Source organism: Petromyzon marinus, chromosome 68, assembly GCF_048934315.1.
Source record: "Petromyzon marinus isolate PM22_M1 ecotype Great Lakes invasive population chromosome 68, UKy_Petmar_22M1.pri1.0, whole genome shotgun sequence".
Lineage (NCBI taxonomy): Eukaryota > Metazoa > Chordata > Hyperoartia > Petromyzontiformes > Petromyzontidae > Petromyzon > Petromyzon marinus.
In genome coordinates this window covers 3978080-3986864 of record NC_133734.1, presented here as the reverse complement: position 1 = coordinate 3986864, position 8785 = coordinate 3978080, and the positions used below count along the sequence as shown (strand labels likewise).

The 8785-nt window shown below is 45.1% G+C and overlaps 1 long non-coding RNA gene across 1 annotated transcript; it reads right to left on the bottom strand.

Annotated features, from left to right (window-relative positions):
* Nucleotides 1–5296: 5296 nt before the first annotated feature.
* Nucleotides 5297–8137, bottom strand: LOC142906612 (uncharacterized). The gene is made up of 2 exons (XR_012930391.1): nucleotides 7421–8137; nucleotides 5297–6884 (listed from the first exon to the last, which is right to left on the bottom strand). It is a non-coding gene; the product is annotated as an uncharacterized LOC142906612 (long non-coding RNA).
* Between the last annotated feature and the right edge of the window lie 648 nt (nucleotides 8138–8785).

Below are 8785 nucleotides of genomic sequence, written 5' to 3'. Positions count from 1 at the left end.
CAGTGCTCAGTGAGGCGCAGTGGCTCCAGGCCAGGCAGGCAGCGCGATCCGCTGTGGGTTTTGTAGCCAACAAATCCTCGCAGCGTCCTGGCAGAGCCGGTTCGGTGACAGCTCAGCACCCCTCGGGTGCAAAGCAGCCCACACCCGGCTACGCATTCAGTTACACTCGCACACTCACTCACAATTACACAAACGCTCACTCACACGCTCACTCGCTCACTCACTCGCACACTCACACATACACTGACTTACTCACTTACACACTCTCACACACTCACTCACACACTCTCACACACTCACTCACACACTCACACACACACTCACACACACTCACTCACACACTCACTCACACACTCACTTACTCACACACTCACTCACTCACATACTCACACACTCACAAACACACACTCACACATTCACTCACTCACACACTCACTCACACACTCACTCACTCACACACTTACTCACTCACACACTTACTCACTCACTCACACACTCTCACTCACACACTCACTCACACACACACTCACACACACTCACTCACACACTCACTCACACACTTACACACACACACTCACTCACACACTCACACACACACTCACACACTCACTCACACACTCACTCACACACTCACTTACTCACACACTTACTCACTCACTCACACACTCACATACTCACACACTCACATACTCACTCACACACTCACACGCTCACTCACATACTCACTCACAAACACACTCACTCACAAACACACACTCACACATTCACTCACTCACACACTCACTCACTCACACACTCACTCACACACTCACTCACTCACACACTCACTCACACACTCTCACTCACACACACTCACTCACACACTCACACACACTCACTCACACACTCACTCACTCACACATTCACACACGGGCCTACGGTCTGTCTCTCTCTCATCGCTTATATAAAGCCGTCTATGTCCCATCTGTATACTCCCGTACATGAATCTGTGTCTCTTGTCTGTGGGTCTCTAGTCTGCATGTCTCTATAAAAAGTCCTCTGTGTCCCGTCTGTGTTGTATAAATGCCGTTTCCAAAAAATAATATTAAGAGTGATTTTGCCTATTTTAACGTAACATATTTGCTCTACAAATGTCTGGATTTAGCGCGTTCTAAAAAAAAACGCGTAATACGAATTACGTCAATTCTCCACGACCATAATAACATGTATTCCAGGGGTATAACCAGAGCCTGTCCAACCGCCTTTGTCTTCCCAGTGGCTGTGATTGCTGCTGCAGCAGGAATTCACATTAAGGCTGAGTCAACCTAAAGAGAGGTGAAGGCCGTTCCACAATAAACAAGGATACAGACACACACCACACCAGGGGCAATTAAGAACATCTGCGCTCACACATTCTTAATTACACTTAGCACACATTTTTAGTTAATCACAATTAATTGCACACGTTAACATATTTAACGTATTTTTTGGTAACTGTTTTTAACAATATATTTAACACAGGTCACCACACATCAGGACCAGCCCTGTACAAGGCACGCAATGGGATGGCCCCCGCAACGTTGACAGCAGTGGCTCTTAACGTTGACTGCAGCCTTGCACCCCTTTGGTTCTCAATAGTAAAAATGTTTAATAATGTTAATAAATACCTGGGGGTTTGATACACAAAGGAGTTTTACTTACGTGCCCGTGCTTAATTTGTGTATCGATTATTTACCTTCTAACAAAGTCTGGCCAAGTCTCACACCCCCCAGAAAGGGCATCTCGCACCCCCAGGGGAAGCGTTCACGCCAGATTGAGAACCAATGTCTACAGGGACCGATCTCCGCTCATTAACCACGAGACCCCTGAGGACTACGGGTCGCCTCCTTCGAAGGACTCCGAGGTCAAGGCTCTGTTGGTGTGGTGATCGGGTGGGTGGGTGAGCGAGTGGGTGAGTGAGTGAGAGGAGGTGGGTGAGTAGGTGGGTGAGTGAGTGACTGAGTGGCTAAATCGCCCTTTACCCCCCCCCCCCCTGCCAAGCCCTGCCCGTCTACCCTGCAGGCTCTGTCTATTTTCTGCTTTCCATACGCGCGGTGCATTGGTGGCGGGACCCTCCGGATGCAACTCGCAACTCTCTAAGTGTAAATTATTGTTGTAGTTGTAATTTGCACACGATGAGTAGTAAGTAGTCTCCCTATAATGTACAAAGCGACTTTTACAGCAGGAAAAATATATATTCTAAATAAATAGCAAGAGAAAATATTTCAGCTTCTTGTTTTGAGTTTCATTTTGACACTCGCGTGACGAAACTTCTGCGTTTTTAAAGACAAACAACACTGTATACTTTATATATTTATTTGTTGTCTTAGTTTGTTTCTTCTTCTAATGTCGTTCCAAAAGGACTCCCCTAAACCTTCCTCCCAGGTGGACCACTCAGCAATTGTTATTCCAGACAAGTTGCCAATAACAAAACTAATACGGGGATTGATTGTATTCGCTTGCAGTTACTGGCGAGTTAAGACACATCACAAAATGTACAGTTGGTTCAAATATTGACGTTCATTCTTCACGCATTTATTTCTCAGAACCATGTTGGGTCAGGCAAGGGCGGTACTCGGTTTGAACAAAAATCAATAAAGGGGGGCACAGCAGTGGCCAACAAAGGTTGAGAACCACTGCTGTCAACAGCATTGCGTGCCTTGTAAAGGATTGGTCCAGATGTCTGGTGACCCCCCCCCCCCCAAAAAAATTAATTGACCCCTAACATTTGCTTTCCTTTGCATATTAATTTGTTTTAAATTAACCTTCCTTTAAATATATATATTAAATTTTAGATAATTAAATGGGGGAGAGGGGGGAGGATAGGGTCACAATACATCTGGACCACGCCTGCAGCGTTAAACTTCAGTACGCGTAAGACGACTGGAGTGGTGTTGTGTCACGTGATGGAGGTGTGAAAGTTGCCCCTTTAAACAACAGCTTTAAACACCGCACAGAGCTACCCAGCCATGCCCAACGCACAAACTGTAAGTAACAACTATGTTTATTTTACCATATGAGGCAACACTGAGCTATGTAGCTCTTGTTTTCAGAAACCACCTGGACACCACAAATGATATTCATAGAGACCCATTTAGATACATAGAGACCCATAGAGATGTTAGACCCAGAGTGACACATAGAGACACATAGAGATATTAGACCCAGAGTGACACATAGAGACCCATAGAGATATTAGAACCAGAGTGACACATTGAGACACATAGACATATTAGACCCAGAGTGACACATAGAGACCCATAGAGATATCAGACCCAGAGTGACACATAGAGACACATAGAGATATTAGACCCAGAGTGACACATAGAGATATTAGACCCAGAGTGACACATAGAGACAGATGGAGATATTAGACCCAGAGTGACACATAGAGTTCCATAGAGATATTAGACCCAGAGTGACACATAGAGACACAGAGATATTAGACCCAGAGTGACACATAGAGACCCATAGAGATATAAGACCCAGAGTGACACATAGAGACACATAGAGATATTAGACCCAGAGTGACACATAGAGACACATAGAGATATTAGACCCAGAGTGACACATAGAGACACATAGAGATATTAGACCCAGAGTGACACATAGAGACACAGAGATATTAGACCCAGAGTGACACATAGAGACCCATAGAGATATAAGACCCAGAGTGACACATAGAGACACATAGAGATATTAGACCCAGAGTGACACATAGAGACACATAGAGATATTAGACCCAGAGTGACACATAGAGACACATAGAGATATTAGAACCAGAGTGACACATAGAGACACAGAGATATTAGACCCCGAGTAACACATAGAGACACATAGAGATATTAGACCCAGAGTGACACATAGAGACACATAGAGATATTAGACCCAGAGTGACACATAGAGACACATATAGATATTAGACCCAGAGTAACACATTGACACAGAGATATTAGACCCAGAGTGACACATAGAGACACATAGAGATATTAGACCTAGAGTGACACATAGAGACACATAGAGATATTAGACCCAGAGTGACACATAGAGACCCATAGAGATATTAGACCCAGAGTGATACATAGAGACACATAGAGATATTAGACCCAGAGTGACACATAGAGACACACATATATATGGGCACTTAGAGATACACAGGGACACAGAGATACATAGAGACCCGTAAAAAATCCACACGACCACGTGAAGAGAGAGAGAGAGGGACGTGTGACCCGTGCCCGCTGTGCCTCGATATTTCCTGGCCGTGACCGTTATCGAGGACACAGAGGGGTTGCAGTCATCAATAAAAGATTAAATAAAAGTTGTCGTAGCGCTCCTGCGTAGTTCTCCTTGGCTCCATTGCAAGAATCTCGCCATTACGCATGCACGTGTTTTTAGCAACCAATATTCCCTATTATTATTATATAAACAATAATTCATGTTATACTAATCATAGCTACCCTTTATATTACTATGCTTTTCCTAACTTGACTATCATTAATAAGGCTGCACTTATTCTAGCTACCAGTTATCGTACTTATCCTATCTATGATATTCATTATGTAAGCTATCCAGACTGCAATTTGCAATGCTATGCTTATCCTAGCTATCATTTCCAACACTAAGATTATTCATCTGTCGAGGTGTTAACCACGCACTGTTCGGTAACCTGCATTGCCACCAGGTATCAAGGGGGCAGTGCAGCGTTACCTCAGTGTACATAACGGTTGGGGTCAGACGAGGTGAAGTGGATCGTAGCCACAGTTTGGGGAGAACCAATCAGCCAGTTCCACGTGGGAATGTGTGATTGGTTATACCTGGCCACAAACGAGTATAAGAAGAGTGACCGCGCAGAGCTCACGGAGTTCTCTCCCTACACGAAGACCGAAGCCCGGGCTGAAGACTAGCTAGGACCCTGGACCAGCCTTCCGGCCCTTTTGAGGGCTAAGGCTCGGTGTATCCAGTGGTCAGGACCCACCGGGCCAGCGGTGGGTCAGATAGCCTTCCCTAGGTCCCAGCCGGGACTCTGGGATAGGGTAGTGGTAGACGTGCAAGTCCCGCCAAGCCAGGAGGCTGTACCTCCTTAGGTATGAAGGAGGTTAGCGGTAGACGTGCAAGTCCCGCTAAGCTAGGAGGCTGTACCTCCTTAGGTATCAAGAAGATCTGTGTGTAGGTGACGCTGAGTCCGGAGGCTGTACCTCCTTAGGGTATCGGGTGAGGGGACCGTATACGCCTGTGTGTTAAGGACTGTATAAGAAAGGAATAACAATAAACAAAATGCCTCCTAAGAAGTTTATTTGTCTTTACAACACTACACATCTATAGTACAGGCAGTCCCCAGGTTTCAGAAGGGTTAGGTTCCAGAGAATGTAACTCGAATTTTTTCTATGTCGGAATCTGAACAATTTAGCCCGAAAATCAAGATACAAGCCCATAGCCGGAAATAGGTCATTTGTTCTTAACCTGGGGTGCATCACGCACCCCCTGTGGGTACAAGATGCACATTCTGGGGGGTGCGAGACATGGGCAGATTTATTTAGAAAGTAAATAATTGAAAAGACAAAGTAAGTACGGGCACGTTAATACAACTACTTTGTTTCATCAAACCACTGTATTTATTACCACTGTACACCACAAACTATACACCACACAATATACAGTACACTATAGACTCCACTATACACCACACACAATACACTACACTATATACACTACACTATGGACTCCTCTATACACCACACACTATACACCACACAATATACACTACACTATAGACTCCACTATACACTACTATACAGTACAATATACATTCCACTATACACTACACTACACATCCACTGTAACTCCACTATACACTGCACTATATATAAACACTATAAACTCCATTATACACTACACAGCTATACAGTACACTATACACCACACTATACAGTGTACTATACACTCCACTATACACTACACCAGCGGTTCACAAATTAAGTGACCGTCAAGTAAGTACAACGTCTTTGTTTCACCAAACACTTTGTGTGTATTAACATTATCACATTGTTAACGACTGACAACCAAAGGGTTGCAGGCTGCAGTGACTGCTCACGGCTGAGATTTGTTTCCACGCTGAGCGTAGGAACGTGAAGCCGAACCGGTCGGAGGGGTTCTCATTTGGCGGTGCGTGACACAACTTTGAGTGATAAACCTTCACATTCTGAAGTTACTGGGCTGTGGTGTGATACTCAAAATGCGTGTTGCTTTTGATTACGGCACGAATTATTAGACGTTGTGAGTGTGTTAACCAGCTTTGGCACGTGTACACGTTCAACACCTTCAGTTGAACACAACAGCATTATTCACTATGATCGAGTGCAAATATCTCTTGCAAAGGGAACAACACGATATTGTATCATGTATAACTTAAACGGCATTGTAGCATTAGTTGAACACCTTCGTGTCGACGTATTTACAAACGTAACGTTAGACACTCTTCCTAATCCCGTTTACTGGATGTAAATTTGCAACCTGCGGGGTGGAGCGGTGGTGCAGCGGTTCGCGCATTGCACTGCCAATCGCCCCAGCTGAGATCAACGCCTGGCCAGGTCTGACATCGTCCATCGCTCGCACAACTCCACCGCCCGCGTTGTTCATTCGTGCTTCTTGTTAATTGTTTTGTTGTTTCACAGACTCATCACGGACGAATCTGTGTGCGTGTTAACGCGTCCATTGTCCGTCTCCTCTCAGCCGCGTGTCGTCCGAGGGCGGCTTCACCGCTCGAGCTGCGAGTGGCGCGCCCCTGAAGATGCCTGCGGCAGCGCCTTGCGGACGCTCGAGAGGGGAACATCGCTCAGCGCGCAGCCCGACACAGGAAGCCGCACCTGAAGTATTGACAGGTGATGGGGCTATAAATATTTACTGATATCATAAGGCAAGAATGTGTGTGCGTCCCGCGCGTGACGTCACTCCACATGAGGCCCCCGTCCTCATTAATAATCATGAGCGGATGACGTAACTCATGTGGACCCCACCCCCTCATTAATAATCATGAGCGGGTCATTATTTTCGATAGAATATTTCAGATTAACTGCAAAACACCCGTCCTTGAACGGGCTATAGGCTAGTAATTATATAATCATATATATCTCGAACGCAATCAGATAGCGCAGAAAGTAAAAACACAGCAATGAGCACAATTCAGTGCACCGAATAAAGTAATTTGACAATTCAAAGGCATCTAAAAAAAATTCATAGAAATACACGCACAGAGATCCACGTGGAGCCTGCATAGACTTGTGTGACCAGCACTGTTAGCGTGCACCTATTAACGCAGGGAGTTGTACGAGATGGTGGTTGTGACGATAGCTCCAAGCCCGACCGCCTTTGTCTCCCCAGTGGCCGTGTTTACACAACGCACCAGATACTCATTTGAGGTTGAGTCGACCCAGGGAAGGCCCAATACCGGTTAAGATGATCGTCGCCGGTGTTTGGCCGCGAGCGGGAATCGAACTCGGGTCGCTGGGTTCGTAGCCCAGCGCAGCGCTCACGGCTGTGGCCACCGCTCCACCCACACGGAGTCGTCCACAGGCGCCAGGGACACGCCGAGGGGGAATCCCCGCCGCGTGATCAGCGCCCCACTCGCCCCCCATGGGCACCCACGGCCGTCAGGAGATGTTTTTGTTTCGTCTTCCAAGCGGCCTCTCGCTCCCAAGCGAAAGCCTCGCCCCGAATCTCGCCTCGCCTCCTCCTCCACGCGAGCAGCTGGGCTGTGAGCAGCTCGGCAGCGTTGCCACTCACGACCCTTCACGGCCATTCTCATTGACGTGCGCACACTCCTTCACTTTGATGTTGCAGCTCGTGTGCCTACACGCGGAGGGTTCTGTCACGCGTGGTTTGTTTGGTTTAAAAATAAAATATATTCTCAACAGCAGTGATTGCCCCCGTGCTTAACGTGATGTACAATGGGTGGGTGGCGTTCGTGCGAGTGAATAAGTTCATCCGTGCTCTGTACAAGACGCAGCTACTCACACTCGCCTGCCCCTAACATCCACCATTTAACAAGGGGAGGAACCGGTGCATTTATTATTAATTTTATTAGCCCTGTTGTTTATTTTATTATTAATATATTATTCATACACGATTCATTGTATTTAAGTTATTAAATATTTTATAAATATTTTCACACGAATTTATTTAAATTATGACTTCACTTAAATTATTCATTTAATTATTCTCATATAATTAACTTTAAGTTATTAAATCAAACTTTTTCATTATTTTAATGTAACTTATTAATTTTATTTACGTGTATTTTTATAAATTTTATTATTAATACGTTTTATAATACATTTTATTATTCATTTTTCTTATCTATTATTCACTTTATTTGCTACTTAATGTTCTTCTGTTATTCGCTGTGCGCAGTTGCAAATTGATTTTACTCATGATAATTGGTTTTTCACCCTTTTATCTGGCAACAGAACTGACACCTTTTTTACAAGGAGTCATGTTTACATTGACCACAATACTTGCGGTCGGAACGCAAACAAAAAACAACTCTGATAATGTATGTGGCACTGTCCTTGAAATTAATTGGTCCACACCCGAGACAGCTTTCTTTAGAGCCTCGTCTGTCTCGGGTGTGGACCAATCAATTTCAAGGACGGTGCATACATTATCAGAGTTGTTGTTTTTTGTTTGCGTTCCGACCACAGGTATTGTGGTCAATGTAAACATGACTCCTTGTAAAAAAGGTGTCAGTTTTGTTGCCAGATAAAAGGGT